Source organism: Petaurus breviceps, unplaced genomic scaffold (assembly GCF_028583685.1).
Source record: "Petaurus breviceps papuanus isolate PSGF00001 unplaced genomic scaffold, PetGlider_PUasm1.0 90556, whole genome shotgun sequence".
Taxonomy (NCBI): Eukaryota; Metazoa; Chordata; class Mammalia; order Diprotodontia; family Petauridae; genus Petaurus; species Petaurus breviceps.
The window spans coordinates 2,367,592-2,384,010 of record NW_027187273.1 but is presented as its reverse complement, the minus strand read 5'-3'; the positions used below and the strand labels follow the sequence as shown (position 1 = coordinate 2,384,010).

At 39.7% G+C, this 16,419-nt stretch overlaps 1 pseudogene; it reads left to right on the top strand.

The window, feature by feature from the left end:
- Positions 1-4,317: 4,317 nt before the first annotated feature.
- Positions 4,318-16,419, top strand: part of LOC138142308 (PRELI domain-containing protein 1, mitochondrial pseudogene) — a 118,414-nt pseudogene continuing 106,312 nt past the window's right edge.

The window sequence follows — 16,419 nt, the reverse complement described above, 5'->3', positions numbered from 1 at the left end:
CTAAATATCCCCCGTTCTTTCAACATCCCTATGTATGATACATATGTGTGACCCTTTGGGGTGCTCGGTGCCTTCCTCCGCATGATCTCCAGCTTGTCAATGTCTTTCTTTTTTGTATTTTGTTTTTTTTAATCACTAAAAATCCACCTTCTCTCCGTCCCACCCCGAATCGACCCCCTTCAACTAAGAACGGAAGAAAAACAAATTTCCTGTTACAAGCATGTATAGTCAAGCAAAACACATTTTCACATCGGCCACGTCCAGAAATATATTTGTCTCACTTTGCATTCTGAGTCCCTCATGTTTCTATCGGGAAGGAGGCGGCCTGTCACATCTCTGGTCGTCTGGAATTGGTATTGGTCATTACACTGATCAGAGTTCTTACGTCTTTCAAAGTTGTTCCGCTTTATAATATTGTTGTCCCTGTAGAAACCGTCCTCCGGTTCTGCTCGCTTCCCTCTGCATCCGTGCGTACAAGTCTTCTGTGCTTCTCTGAACCTCTACCCTTCATCATTTCCTACATAATACAGGAATCCATGACATTCATACAGCATAGCTTGTGTTGACCATTCACCAACTAATGGACATCCCTCTCAGATTCCAACTCTGCCACCCGAAAAAAAAAGTCACAAATATTTGTTTAGACATCCTTACTCGGTTTGTTTGGAACTTAGACTAATCCTTTCCTTAATCTACCCATCTGAGATCTGATTTTCCCTTCTTTCTTCTCCCTCTTGTTTACCTGTTAAGTGAAAAGTTTTCCTGTACCCAGTTCTCTCTCTCTCTCTCTGTTTCTGTCTCTCTGTCTCTCTGTCTCTCTGTCTCTCTCCCTCTGTCTCTCTCTCTCTCTCTCTCTCTCTCTGTCTCTCTCTCTCTCTCTCAAATGTAATCCCTAAAGGGAATCAGCCAAAAGGAATGCATAGTGCAATAGAAGTCTTTCTGGAAAATCATGCGTATAAAGAATGCATTAGACTAGCATGCCATCTGTTGTGGTATTTAGAGAGTCATAGAAAAATGCTTTACTGATACTATGTACAAATATGCTTCTGTTGCCCTTTTTTGGGGGGCCAACTTCCTCACTAATTTTGTTCCTGTTTAGTGTGTGCTGAATATGTATAACATTGTATACTCCTTAAAGGTAATGCCTGGCAGAATTTTTTTTCAAGTATTTTCTCATAGCATGTTAAGCCACCTAGTGTCTTCCTCACACAAAGAAAACCATGCAACCAAAGGTATCCCAGTGCAGTTATACACACTGATGTTGCTGAAACAACCCTAAAATCATAGGTTTAGTCCTGTAAGGCTCCTTAAAAATCATCTAATGAAACCCCATCTTTTTTTTTTTTACAGATAAGGAAACTGAGGTTCTCTAAGGCGAAGTTATTTTGTCCAAGGTTACACAAGGCAAATGACCGAGCCAGGATTTGAACACATATTCCCATTGGAAAATCAGCACTCCTTAAAGGAGTTGGCCTAGAAAGAGTGATGGATAAAATATGAACCAAATGCCAGCATGTCAGAGCCCTTTAGCAGCTGCAATTAGTGGCAGACCTTCCTTAGACCAAAATAAAACCACCAATATTCAAAGCCCTCCAAAGACAGATGTTCACATCTGGAAACATTCTTTTGGACTGTGGCATCTGGGTCTTGTTAGGAAGAAGAAAGCAGAAGGAGGTGTGAAGAAGTCCCTACCCCACATCACAAGCCTCTTCAGTCTGTCCAAAGCATACTGAAAATGCATCAATCTGTTCTCCCGTGGAAAGAAGCGCTCATCCTGTGGGTAGCGGACTGTGCATTATCAGAGGATTTTTCATGGTATGGTTGTCATTATACCCAGCACGAAGCACACGGTGTCACTAGGAAGTTCTGAACCGACTGCAGAACAGATTGGCCACACTTCACTATACTTATTTTCCTTGGTGCATGAGGGACACTGTACAAATGCTGCAGCAAGCATATGGAATTCAGAGAGAAGTCTGCATACCCTTTCAGCGGTACTGATAATAGCACAGGGAAGGGGCGGAGGGAGTCCCCAATCAGAGAGTAGCTAACCCCCATTTGAATTATTTTCTCAGGCACTGCAGAGATCCAGGCAAGACAGCGAACCCCACTAAAGCAGTTAGAAAGCTCATGGGATGCTTTAGGCCAAAGAAAAATGATGAATTTGAAATACCTGTCTTTAGGCAAGCCAGATAACATTAAGGTAGGTTGCTGGACTCATCTCACAGCTGGCTCAGAAAAATAGCAGCCACGTGTGAATTTAATGATACAGAAAAAGGAAGAAAATCACGTATCATATGGTTATTCATCAAATCATTTCTAGTGTGAAGCACTGAGTGATACAGTCCCCTACCACCAAAACCACCCCCTGCCTTTGGCAACTTCCTTAACTTGAGTGGGACTTTTAAAAAGTACCACTTTTTAAAGGCAGTAGAAAGGAGTCAGGCAGGCATCTAGATGGGGCTTCTGCTCATAGAGACTTGGATTCTAGATCTAGTGTTTTTTTTTAATTTATTTAGTCATTTTGCAGTCATATCTGCCTCTCTGTGATGCATTTGAATGTTGTCTTGGCAAAGATATTTGAGTGATCTTCCATTTCTTTGTTCATCTAATTTTACAGATGGAGAAACTGAGGCAAACTGGGAGAAGTGTTTGCTCAGTGTCACACAGTAAATGGCTGAGGCTAGATTTCAACTTAGGTCTTCCTGACTCCAGGCCTAGCACTTTATCCACTGTTTTACATAGCTGCCATTATAGATCACTACCTAGGATTTATTACTAGCTATGTGTCTTTTTTTGTATCCTCTGGGTTTCTCTTGCTTCATCTGAAAGGGAAAATTGGATTCATTCATCTTCAAGGTTCCTTCTTATTCTAATATCTCATAACCTTATCATGGTAAGATTATGTCCTTGAAATGTGCTCATTAAAGGGAAAAGGACCCACATGTACAAAAATATTTACAATGGATCTTTTTGTGGTGGCAAAGAATTGGAAATTGAGGGGATACCCCTCAACTGTGGAGTGGCTGAACAAGATGTGGTATGTGAATATGATGGAATACTATTGTTCTATAAGAAATGTTGAGCAGGGGCGGCCAGGTAGCACAGCAAGTAAGAGCACCGGCTCCAGTGTTGGAATGACCTGTGGATCGAATCTGGGCTCAGACACTTATTACCCACCCAGAAACACCTGGCTGTGTAACCTTGAGCAAGTTACTTAACCCCAATTGCTTGGGGCAGTCAGGTGGCTCAGCAAGTAAGAGCACCGGCTCCAGTGCCCGGAAGACCTAGGGATCAAATCCGGGCTCAGATACTCAGCACCACACCCAGAAATAAATGGCTGTGTAACCTTGAGCAAATTACTTAACCCCAATTGCTTAAAAAAAAAACGAAATGCTGAGTAGACAAATTTTAGAACAACCTGGAAAGACTTACATGAATTGTTGCTGAGTGAAGTGAGCAGAATCAGGAGAACATTGTACACAGTAGCAGCAACATTGTGCAATGACCAATTTTGATAGACTTAGATCTTCCCAGCAATGCAATGATCTAAGACAATTCCAAGGGACTCATGATAGAAAATGTGTTTACATCCAGAGAAAGAATTATAGAGTCTGAATGAAACCTAAGCATACTATTTTCTCTTTTTTTTTCTTTTTTTGTGGTTTTTCCCTTTTGTCCTGATTTTTCTTTCACAACATGATTAATGTGGAAATATTTTGAATATAATAGTACATGTATAACCTATATCAGGTTGCATGACATCTTGGGGAGAGTGAGAGGAGGGAGCAAAGCCAAGGGCTAGCAGCTTTGCAGAGGACTGCTGCTATGAACAGCTTTAAGGTTCTGATCACAAATTATAGTAAATTCTCTATTTATTCAGCAGTAAATTAAAGCAAAACATTCACAGGAACCAATGTACAACATTCACAATGTTAGAACATAACAATTTATCACTAAAGTGGTCACATGGTTTTCACCAAAGTGGCCACATAGTTTTAAACAAAAGATATCACTCACTAAGTCCTTAACTCAGTCATCCTTAAGGAACAAGCCTCCTTAAGGGACACAAAGTACAAAGATCAAAGTTCTCCACCCCTAGGTCACATTCTCTTAATCTCTCAGTCAAAAAGTCTTCTTTCTTCTTAATTGGAGATTAGTTTCCAATCATCCTTAACTCAATAATCCTTAAAAGATACAAGGTACAGAGTACAAAGTTCTCCCACCCCTAGGCCACAGTAAATTATGATCTTCTCAGTCAGCATTAAGTACCCAAGGAGAGGTCTTTTCACCTTGAGTCACTCATTCTCAGGTTCCATGGTTCCTCTTCCGTGGTTCCAGCTCCTGCCTGAATCTACCCAACTGTCACCTGGATTCAAAGTAGACAGCTCTCAACTCCTCGTCCAGTTCCATATCGAAGCTCACAGTGTCCAGTCCACCTCAAGTCCTTCACAGTTTCTGTTTCCGGTAAGACAGAGCTTAACAGAGCCACAAGAACATTCATTTACACTGCCAGTACCATCATCAATTCACTGTCTACCTGTGAAATCAACACAGACCCACCAACAAGGTCTGAGAACTCAACACACCTCATTAGTAAGGTCCCAGGGCTTCTGTACAAATTATCACAAACAAAAATCAACACAGATAAAACAGACAAATAGAGTGCTGGCCTCCATAACCATTCTCCTTCTCAGTTCTGCTACCACAAGTGCTCTTTTCTCAATTCCGCTCTTTATAAGCTTGGGCTTCTCCTTATATGGTCCTTAGCTCCTCCCTGTTCCACCCCTTCCTGCTGCATCAGCAAGTTCCTCTCACTGTGGGATTTATAGGTTCTGTTTCTTAACAAGACTTGATATAGTAAGGGCAAGACTCAAAGACACTTGAACTGAAACACGATGCTAAATAACTAAATAGAGGCGGCCAAGTAGCACAGCAAGTAAGATCACCAGTCCCAGTGTCAGGATAACCTGGGGATCAAATCTAGGCTCAGACACTTAGCACCCACCCAGAAACACCTGGTCATGTAACCTTGAGCAAGTTACTTAACCCCAATTGCTTATGGGTGGCCAGGTGGCTCAGCAAGTAAGAGCACCGGCCCCAGTGTCGGGATGACCTGGATCAAATCCGGGCTCAGATAACTTAGCACCATACCCCAAAACTGGCCGTGTAACCTTGAGCAAGTTACTTAACCTCAATTGCTTTAAATAAATAAATAAATAGCTTAAACAGAGAGTTCAGTACTTCTTTGCTTGCCATTACAGAGGGAGGGAGCAAAAAAACTGGAATTCAAAGTCTTATAGAAGTGAATGTTGAAAACTATATTTGCATGTAATGAGGAAAAATGCTGTTAAGTGTAGAAAAAGAAATATACTCATTTTCAGTCTTCTAAAATTTCTTGGAATGAACCAACACACTTTCCAAGTTAACATGCATAGTGCATGCTAAGATATTAAGCAACCTGTGCTCTTCAGACATATCAAAAGAAAGGACCCTAATTGATGGAACTGCTTATATGATGTGAATTCAGGGGTATCAGAAAAACCTTAACCACTCCCCCCAAATACCTACTTTACCTTATCAGGGATGCCTGACCTTCTCTCTCTGGGGAATGCTTGATTTGGAATAAAGAGCAAATACCAGTGTGAAAGGCTTTTTGTTGTATTAGTCATTGATACCTTGATATGAATGAGTTTGACAGAATATGACCACTAAATAAATCTTATTGATCACCTAGTTGTCTCTTGCCATTGACTCTTATGCAGTTTTTTTGATATTTAACATTACAGTTAGACTAGTCTTCAAATACCAAAAAAAAATTACTTATAGACTAGAAAAGCTATAGCAATATAATAAAGATATCACTCATTGATGTTATAAGATGGGAAGTGTGCTATTTCATCTGGTTTAATGATATTCCTTTTGACCCTCAGATGACATTCCCATATAACTGCCCCTTGACTACACAATGTGTCTGAATACATAGGCAGTATCAGCTTTCAGGTTGACAAAAAAGAACAACAACAACAAAATATATTGAAATGTAGCATACGCTAGTGGCCTCCTTTTCAGTAGTTTTGCAGAGTTTTATGGGGGCCAAATCCTTATTCAGTCTTCTTGGAGGCTATAGCCAAACTTACCTAGTCCTTTCAAACACTGTACTTTAGCCATTAATTGACAATTCATGCCATACTTAGGAAAATCATTATTAGGTAAACACTGTGGGCAATACTCAACTAAAGGCAAAATTTGGGGATAATTGCCCCCATTGACTAAAAATGATAAGTGGGGGTGGCCAGGTAGCACAGCAAGTAAGAGCACCGGCTCCAGTGTTGAGAAGACCTGGAGATCGAATCCCGGGCTCAGACACTTAGCACCCACCCAGAAATAACTGGCCGTGTAACCTTGAGCAAGTTACTTAACCCCAATTGCTTAGGGGAGGCCAGGTGGCTCAGCAAGTAAGAGTCCCGGCTCCAGTGTTGGGACGACTTGGAGATCGAATCCCGGGCTCGGACACTCAGCACCACACCCAGAAATAACTGGCCGTGTAACCTTGAGCAAGTTACTTAACCCTGATTGCTTAAAAAAAAATAAAAATAAAAATAAAAATGATAAGTGAATGTTACCAGAATGTCAACAGCAGAATGTATAGGATAAATTTGTTCTGGAAACAAGACTTTTCTACATAGTATGCTAGTCCAGGTTTTCATTTTGTTTGTTTGTTTATATTGGAACACTTCACTGTGAAAGCAGAAACAATGCAAGATAATGTTTTTTTTTTACTTTTTTGTTTATTTTTAGTTTACAACATTCATTTCAACAAGATTTTGAGTTACAAATTTTCTCTCTCTTTCCCCTACCCACCACCCCAGAACAGCGATCCCACTGTATACCCCTCCCCCAATCTGCTCTCTCCTATATCCTTCCCCATTCCCCCTCCAACCTTCCAGTAGGGCAAGATGTATCTCCATACCCCAGTGCCTGTATATCTTATTTCCCAGTGCATGTAAAAATAACAACAATAATAATTTTTAAAACATTTGATTTTAAAACTTTGAATTCCAGATTCTTTCCCTTCTTCCCTCATCACCCACCCTTCCTGGTAAGATAAGCAATTCAATATGGTTTGTACATGTTGTAGTTATGCAAAACATTTCCATAGTAGATATATTGTGAAAGACTGACTATATTACCCTCCAAAATATCCCACCCCCCACTTATTCTATTTTCTACTTTGAACCTGTCCCTCTTCAAAAGTGTGTGCTTCTAAATACCCTCCCCCCAATCTGCCCTCCCTTCCATCATCCCCCCTCTTATCCCCTTCCCCCCTACTTTCCTGTAGGGTAAGATATCCAATTTACTGTGTATGTTATTCCCTCCTTAGGCCAAATTCAATAGCAGTAAGGCTGACTCATTTCCTTTTGCCTTCATATTCTTCCCCTCCATTGTAACAGTTTTTCCTTGCCTGTTTTATATGAGATAATTTACCCCATTTTGTCTCTCCCTATCTCCTCTCATTATATTCCTCTCTCACCTCTTAATTTTATATTTTAAATATCATCCCTTCCTATTCAATTGATCCTGTGCCCTCTGTCTATGTATACATGTACACATATACACACACTCACATATGTATTCCTATGCCCATATACACTCCTATATAGACATATATATGTATACATATGTGTATGTATATATATGTATATACACACACATTTATATTCCCTTTAACTATCCTCATACTGAGAAAAGTTTCATAAGTTACAATTTTCATTTTTCCATGTAGCAATGTAAATAGTTCAACTTTGATGAGTTCCTTATGATTTCTTTTCCTGTTTACCTTCTAATGCTTCTCTTGCTTCTTGTATCTGAATGTCAGATTTTCTTTTCAACTCTGGTTTTTTCATCAAGAATGCTTGAAAGTCCTCTATTTCCCTGAATGACCATATTTTCCCCTGAAACATTATACTCAGTTTTTCTGGGTAGGTTATTCTTGGTTTTAGTCCTAGCTCCTTTGACCTCTGGAATATTATATTCCAAGCCCCTTGATCCCTTAATGTAGAAGCTGCTAGATCCTGTGTTATCCTGATTGTGTTTCCACAATATTCAAATTTTTTTTCTTGGATGCTTACAATATTTTCTCCTTGGTCTGGGAAACTCTGGAACGTGGCTATAATATTCCTAGGAGTTTTTCTTTGCTGATCTTTTTCAAGAGGTGATCAGTGAATTCTTTCAATTTCTATTTTGCCCTCCAGTTTTAAAATATCAGGGCAATATTCCTTTTTTTTATTTATTTATTTATTTTTTTAAGCAATCAGGGTTGAGTAACTTGCTCAAGGTTACACAGACAGTTATTTCTGGGTGTGGTGCTGAGTACCTGAGCCCGGATTTGATCCAGGTCATCCCAACACTGGAGCCAATGCTCTTACTCGTTTTTTTTTTAAGCAATCGGGGTTAAGTTACTTGCTCAAGGTTACACGTCCAGTTATTTCTGGGTGTGGTGCTGAGTATCTGAGCCCGGATTTGATCTAGGTCATCCTGACACTGGAGCCGGTACTCTTACTCACTGAGCCACCTGGACGCCCCTCAGGGCAATATTCCTTGAGAATTTCTTGTAGAATGATTTCTAGGTTCTTTTTTTTTAACTTGACTTTCGGGTAGTCCAATAATTTTAAAATGATCTCTCTTGGATATATTTTCCAGGTCAGTAGTTCTTCCAATGAGATATTTTGCATTGCCTTTTATTTTTTCATTTATGTGTATCTGTTTAATAAGTATCTCGATTTCCCACAAGGTCATTAGCTTCCATTTGTTCCAATTTAATTCTGAAGGAATTATTCCTTTCAGTGAGCTTTTGAAATTCTTTTTCCATTTTTGGCAAATTCAGCTTTTTAAGGCATTCTTCTCTGTATTGGCTTTTTGGGCCTCTTTTGCCATTTGAGTCAGTCTATTTTTTTTAAGCAATTGGGGTTAAGTAACTTGCTCAAGGTTATATGGCCAGATGTTTTTCTGTGGGTGCTAAGTGTCTGAGCCCGTATTCGATCCCAGGTCATCCCAACTCTGGGGCCAGTGCTCTTACTCAGTGTGCTACCTAGCCACCCTGAGTTAGTCTATTTTTTAAGGTGTTATTTTCTTCTGTCCAGTTGTTCACTTGCTTTTCATGATTTTTTTAAAAGCAACTGGGGTTAAGTAACTTGCTCAAGGTTACACGGCCAGTTATTTTGTGTGGGTGCCAAGTACCTGAGGCCAGAACTGATCCCGGGTCTCCCAAAGCTGGGGCCAGTGCTCTTAGTGTGCAACCTGGCCGCCCCTTTTTCATGATTTTCTTGCATCATTTTCATTTCTCTTCCCAATTTTTCCTCCACTTTTCTTACTTGGATTTTTAAAATCCTTCTTGAACTGCACTATGGCCTGTAACCAATTAATATTTTTCTTGGAAGCTTTTGGTGCAGGAGTTCTGACTTCATTGTCTTCCTCCTGTTCCATGCTTTGATCCTTTTTGTCCCTAAAAAAGGAATCTAAAGTTGGATTGCTATGCTTCCTTTGCTTGTTCATGTTGCCACTCAATTACTTGACTTTTGAGCTTTTTGCTACAGTAAAACTCTGCTTCCAGAGAGGAGAGCTTTGTCCCAAATCGCTAGGGTTTTCATAGCTGCTGGAGTGATTAGTTGGGTGCTCTCTCTGATTCCTCCACCACACCCTAGGACCTCCACCCAAGACGGTGATCCAGATGCAAGTATGTTAAAGCAAGAGCAGTTTCTCCTCAGAATGGTTCACTTGGTCCCCCCTACAATCTACAGGCCATGAGGTCTGAAGCACACATGCAACAGGGGCTGCATGGCCATAGCATCTCCACCACTTCTCACCTTCTTGCCCCAGGGGCAGAGGCTGGACTTTGCTCTCAGTCCCCCTCTTCTCACAAAGTCTACACTGACCTTTTACTTTGTCTTTAGCATTGAAAATTCTGGAAACCTCCACAGATACTGGTGATCCATTCTCCAAAGTTCCACTCCAGCTGCTGGTACTCAGGGTTGCCCTGAGGCTAAAAACACAAGTTCACATGGGTCTGTGCTCACCTCCTAGCAAGCTGCGATGCACCATTCCTGCCAACCTGCCAGTCTGCCTTCAGTGGGAGATTTGTTTCTCTCTGTCACTTGGGGGTTCTGTAGCTCTAAAGTTTGTTTAGAGTCATATTTTATAGGTATTTGAGGTGGATATGGGGGGGAGCACAAGGAGTTTTCCTGCTTCTACACTGCCATCTTGGCTCTGCTCCCTCTCAAGATAATAATTTTAAAAATTATCCTTAAGTGTAAGAAAAAAAAGAGCTCAAAAACTTGTAAAATTCATAAAAAACTCATGATTATATTCAAAAGTATTTCATAAATATAAAAGAATTGGGAGCACTAGATATGGAAAGAACTAATTGACAGCACAACAGCATTTTCGTTTTAAATATGATGAAATTGACATCAAAGCAAATGAAGGGATTTCCCCTGAATCACCCAATGACTCATCAATCAAACCCAAACCAAATCTATGGTACTCAGTATACCTTCTTTTTTTATTTTTTTAAATTAAATTTAATTATTTATTTATGATTTTTGGGGGGGAGAGGACCGGGCAATGGGTGTTAATTGAGTTGCCCAAGGTCTCATGGCTAGTAAGTGTTAAGTTTCTGAAGACTCTTTTGAACTCAGGTGTTCCTGACTCCAGGGCCTGTGCTCTATTCACTGTGTCACCATGGTCCCACATGTATCCCTTCTTTTGTATTGTTTTTTGAGAATAAGATTAAATGGAAGGAGGGAATTGACTGTTAGACAATGAAAGAACAGTGTAGAGGTATGAAAAGAGTACTTGTGGGGCGGCCAGATGGCTCATCGAGTAATAACACTGGCCCCAGTGTTGGGATGACCTGGGGATTGAATCCAGGCTCAGATACTTAGCACCACACCCAGAAATAATTGGCCTTGTAACCTTGAGCAAGGTACTTAACCCAGATTGCTTTAAAAAAAAAGAATACTTGTCTAGGAGGCTAAGATAGGACAGGTAGGGTCAAAGATAAAAGAAGGAAAGAAGTATTTAAGAATCTATTAAATTCAAGGCCAATATAATCTTGTATAATTCTCACAAGATCTTTAGGAAGTATTTAGGAAGTAGTTGCTATTATCATTTCCATTCTGTGGAAAAACTGAGGTACATAGAGGTTAAGAGATTTGCCCAGTGTTTCATAGCTATTAAATTGCCAAATGTGAACTCAGATCTCTCTGACTCTAGGCGCATTGTTCTAGCCCATTGAGCTGCTTAACTGCTTCTAAATTCCTGATTTTTCAGTTTTACATAAAGCTAGTACTTAAATGGCCATGGAGTCTCACAGAAGAGAAATTCATTTGGGAAGGGGTGGGAGAAGAAGTTTTGTATGTTGATTCTCCAAAGTGTTTTTTAACCTATTCTTCTTGGAGGCAGAGAAAACAGGATAAAGTTCAAAGAAATTGGGGACAGGCTAAATAGCATATATACTCCTTGGTGCCCCTCCAAAGACCAGGGGGGCTTTCTCTAATGATGGATGATAGGGAAGAGCTCTGTTCGAATTGCCAGTCAGGTGCAACAGCTGGTGACTGCAATCTTTCCCCTGTCTCAGGGCTATTAGTATCATAGCCAACATAGTGGTTGCCAGCTGACAGAGCTGAGAAAAGGAAAAAGCCACAAAGTATATTGCAGAAAGCATGCTGCTGGTTCCCACAGGGGTCAGAGAGAGCCCAGAAAATGAAGAACCAGTCCAACAGGCTTGCAGAAAAGAAGTTGAGTTCCAGCAAAGGGAGGTGGTGACTCATTCACTTCTTGGCCAGCTGATCTCAGGTAAATATGAAATATCCATTTCATTTCAGGAGGCTTTTAGGAAAGAAGTTTTCTCCTAATCCTTGCCATCTGCCCATTGAGCACCTCTGCTTACACCCACTTCTTACTCCCCATCCCCATTGTTCCCTCCCTGGAGGGGTGCAGTATCTCATGTAAAGTACCCATTATGTCCCTTTGCTCTTTTGTAATGCTACCTGTCCCAAGTTAAATTAGTATAAACAGTTTAAATGGCAAGTTGTGGGCACTACAATATGAGGAAAAAAGCCACAATGCATATAGCTTGAGGGAAGGTGCAGAAGAGGAAAAAGGCCTTCCTTCCTACATTCTTACCTTTCTGACCAGGAAGGAAAATAAAAGACAACAAGCACTTTCACTGGTTGTTTCCCATGCCTAGAACTTTCTGCCTTCTCATTTTGACTCCTGGATACCCAGGTTTCCCCTGAAAACACTGATTAAGCACTCACTATGTGCCAAGGAATGTGCTAAACTCTGTGGATATGCATAAAAACAAAGATAAACTGTGTCTTCAAGAGCTTATAATCAAATGGTAGAAGACAACATACAAAAGGAAGCTGAAAGTAGGGTGGGGGAGGAGGTGTTTTTGATGGGGTGCTTGGGTGCCTGTGCTTGAACCTCAGTTTGTAAAATCACATCTCTCCCAACCTCAACTCTCCCTAGCCTCAGAACATTATCTCTGCCTGCTTCTCCTCGTACCAGTACTCTACCTAACAACCATTCATGATCAAGCCCCAGCCAAATGTTTATCTCCCCTTGGTACAGTAACAAGATGCATCTATGACTCCTTCACTTACAATTATCTATAACTCCCTAGCTCATTATATACATCCTGAATCCCTCATTATGTATGCCTTAGGCTTAGGACATATGTATACTCCCAACATCCATCTTGTCAGACATGACTTTGATGGGGGACATCTTGGTCAGTCCTGACCTCTAGCTGACAGTGACATTTCGAGTCTAAAATCACACCTCCATGCAGCCCCATCTTGGGCTATTTCCCAGTGAATTCTGGGCAATACGCCTACATAGTAGGTATGAAAAGTGCATGTTCCTTTAAGAACTGACCACTCCTTAACTCCTCTGTAATCCTGCCCTGACTCACCTACTTAGCATATTTGGCATAGATTCTACTACAGATAATCCTATATAAACTTTAACTGTACCCCTCTAAGGTTGCAGTGCAGGTTCCCTAAGAACTCTTGCCCACTGTATAGCATGATAATAAATCTTTGCCACTTTGAATTAAAAAATGTTTGAGTCCATGAATTCATTCCAGACTGTTTTCCAGGGATTATGTTTATTACGGTTCCTGGACTTCCTGACACCTTTAACTGCATCATTTCTACTTCAAGTTCTAACTCAAGTACCACCTTCTGGGGGGGAAAAAATCCTTTCCAACTTAATATTAATGCTTTTTATTCTAAGATTAGCTCCAATTTATACTGAATATATCTTTTTTTTTGTGCATAGCTGGTTTTCATGTTGTAGGCCCAATTAAGCTGTGTTTTCAGAGTGGAGACTGTTTTGTGCTTTATGCAGTTTTCTAGGGCTTAGGATGGTACCTGGCATATAGTAGATGCTTAATAAACACTTGTTAATTTGACTTGACTTAAAGACAAGACAAGATTTCTTTTTTTGTTTGTTGTTGGGTGGGAGGGAAGATATCTATGATGGTATCATAAGACAAAAGAATTGAGTTAGAAGGATCTTAGAAATTACCTGCTTAGAGTCCCATATTTTTCAGATGAGGAAACTGAATGCCAGAGAAATGTTATCTTCTTCCCTAATAGTTTGGTTAGATAGCTAGGTAGTACAGTGGATGGATTGCCTGACTTGGAGTCAGGAAGACTCATCTTCCTAAATTCAAATGTGACCCCCAATATTTGCTAATTGAATGACCCTGAGCAAGTCACTTAACCCTGTTTGCCTCAGTTCCTCACCTGTAAAATGAGCTAGAGAAGGAAATAACAAACCACTCCAGTATCTTTGCCAAGAAAACCCCAATTGGAGTCATTAAGTGTTGGACACACTGAAAAGGACTGAACAACAATAACAATAAAAGGTATCTTAATTCCCTGAAAATCGTTAAGCAAATTGTTCCAGGAGCTTCTCAATAGTCCTTATACATTATCCCCTCCCTGACAACAAAAATAAAATGTAGTACTTAGGGTCACTCCCCCCTCTATTCATGAGACAGATCCCTGAAGCAGACAAATGACCCTGTAGGTTTGTGCTCTGAAACCATAGCTCATGAGTCTCCATTGATACATTAACATTAAAAAAAAATTAATTTGTTTATTTATTTACTTTTAGTTTGCAACATTCAGTTCCACAGGCTTTTGAGTTGTAAATGTCCTCCCCTTCACTCTCTTCTCCCCTCCCCTCTATGGCTCCATGCAATCAATAGGTTCTACAAATAACTTCACATTAAACGTTACTCAAGTTGTAAAGAAGGATTATAACAAATGGAATGAACAAAGAGAAAGAAGGAACTAAACAAAAAAAAGAGAGAGCAAGTAGTTTGTTTCAATCCGCATTTGGTCTCCTTAAATCTTTCTCTTCATGTGGATAGCCTTTTCCATCATGAGTTCTTTGGAGTTGCCTTATAACCTTCCATTGCTGAGATGAACTCAGTCTATCAAAGTCAGTCATCAAAGATATGATGTGTCTGTAATTATGTACAATGTTCTCCTGGTTCTGCTCATCTCACTCAGCATCAGTTTATTTAAGTCCAGGTTATTATGAAGTTCATCTGCTCCTCATTTCTTATAGGACAATAGTATTCCATTACATTCATATACCATGACTTGTTTAGCCATTTACCAATTGATGGCCATTCCCTTGTATGATCTCTTTGGGATAAAGCCCTAAAAGTGGTATTGCTGGGTCAAAGAGTATGCAGCTTTTTATAGCCCTTTGGGTATAGTTCCAAATTGCTCTCCAGAACGGTTGGATCACTTCACAGCTCCACCAAAAATGCATTAGTGTTTTCCAACTTTCCCACATATCTAGCATTTATCATTTTCCTGTCTTAACATGTTAGCCAATCTGACATGTGATATGTGGTACCTTAGAGTTGTTTTTATTTGCATTTCTCTAATCAATAGCGATTTAGTGCATTTTTTTCATATGATTATAGATATCTTTAATTTCTTCTTCTGCAAATGGTCTGTACGTATCCTTTGACCATTTACCAATTGGGGAATGATTTGTACTCTTCTATATGTAGCTCATCTCTCTGTATATTTTAGAAATGAGGCCTTTATCAGAGACGCTGGTTGCATAAATTCTTTCCTAACTTTCTGGTTCCCTCCTAATCTTGTTTCCATTGGCCTTGTTTGTACAAAATCTTTTCAATTTGATGTAATCAAAATTATCCATTTTTCATTTTGTAATGCTCTCTATCTCTTGTTTGGTCATGAATTATTTCCTTCTCCATAAATCTGGCAAACTATTCCTTGTTCTCCCAGATTGATTACAATATCAGCCTTTATATCTAGATCATGAACCCATTTAGACTTTATTTAGGTGTATGCTGTAAGATAATGGTCTATACCCAGTTTCTACCATTCTGTTTTCCACTTTTCCCAGCAGTCCCCATCAAAGAGGAAGTTCTTATCCCAGAAACTGGAATCCCTAGGTTTATCAAACAGTAAATCAATACAGGCACTGACTACTGTATCTTGTGTACACAATCTATTCCTCTGATCCACCACTCCATTCCTCAGCCAGTACCAAATAGTTTTGATGACTGCTGCTTTATACTAGAGTATAAAATCTGGTATGTCTAGGCCACCTTCCCCATTATTACTCTTCATTAATTCCCCCAATATTCTAGACCCTTCCCTCTTCCAGATGAATTCCACTAGCATTCTTTTAAGATGTACAAAACAACACCATGGCAAAATGATTGGTGTGGCATTAAATAGGTAAATTAATTTCAGTAAAATTGTAATTTTTATTATATTAGCTCAACCTAACCACTAGCCACTAATATTTTTCCAGTTATTCAGATCTGACTTTATTTGTGTAAAAATGTTTTGTAATTGTGTTTGTATAGTTCCTGAGTTTATTTTGGCAGGTAGATTCCCAATTATTTTATAATGTCTACAATAACTTTAAATGGATTTTCTCTTTCTGTTTCTTTTTTTTTTTCCTTTTTGGAGGGCAATTGAGGTTAAGTAACTTGTCCAAGGTTACACGGCTAGTGTTTTTTGTGGGTGTTAAGTGTCTGAGGCAGGAACTGAACATGGTTCCTCCTGACTCCGAGGCCGGCGCTTTACTCACTGCACTACCTAGTCGCCCCTCTTTCTAGTTCTTGCTGTTGGGCTTCATTAGAAATATACAGGAATGCCAAGGATTTATGTGGGTTCATTTTATACCCTGCAACTTTGCTAAATTTATTTATCTCAAGTAGTTTTTTACTTGATTCTCTAGAATTCTCTAAGTATATCATCATATAATCTGCAAAGAGTGATTGCTTAGTCTCTTCTTTGCCTAATCTGATTCCTTCAATTTCTTTTTCTTCTCTTGTTGCTACAG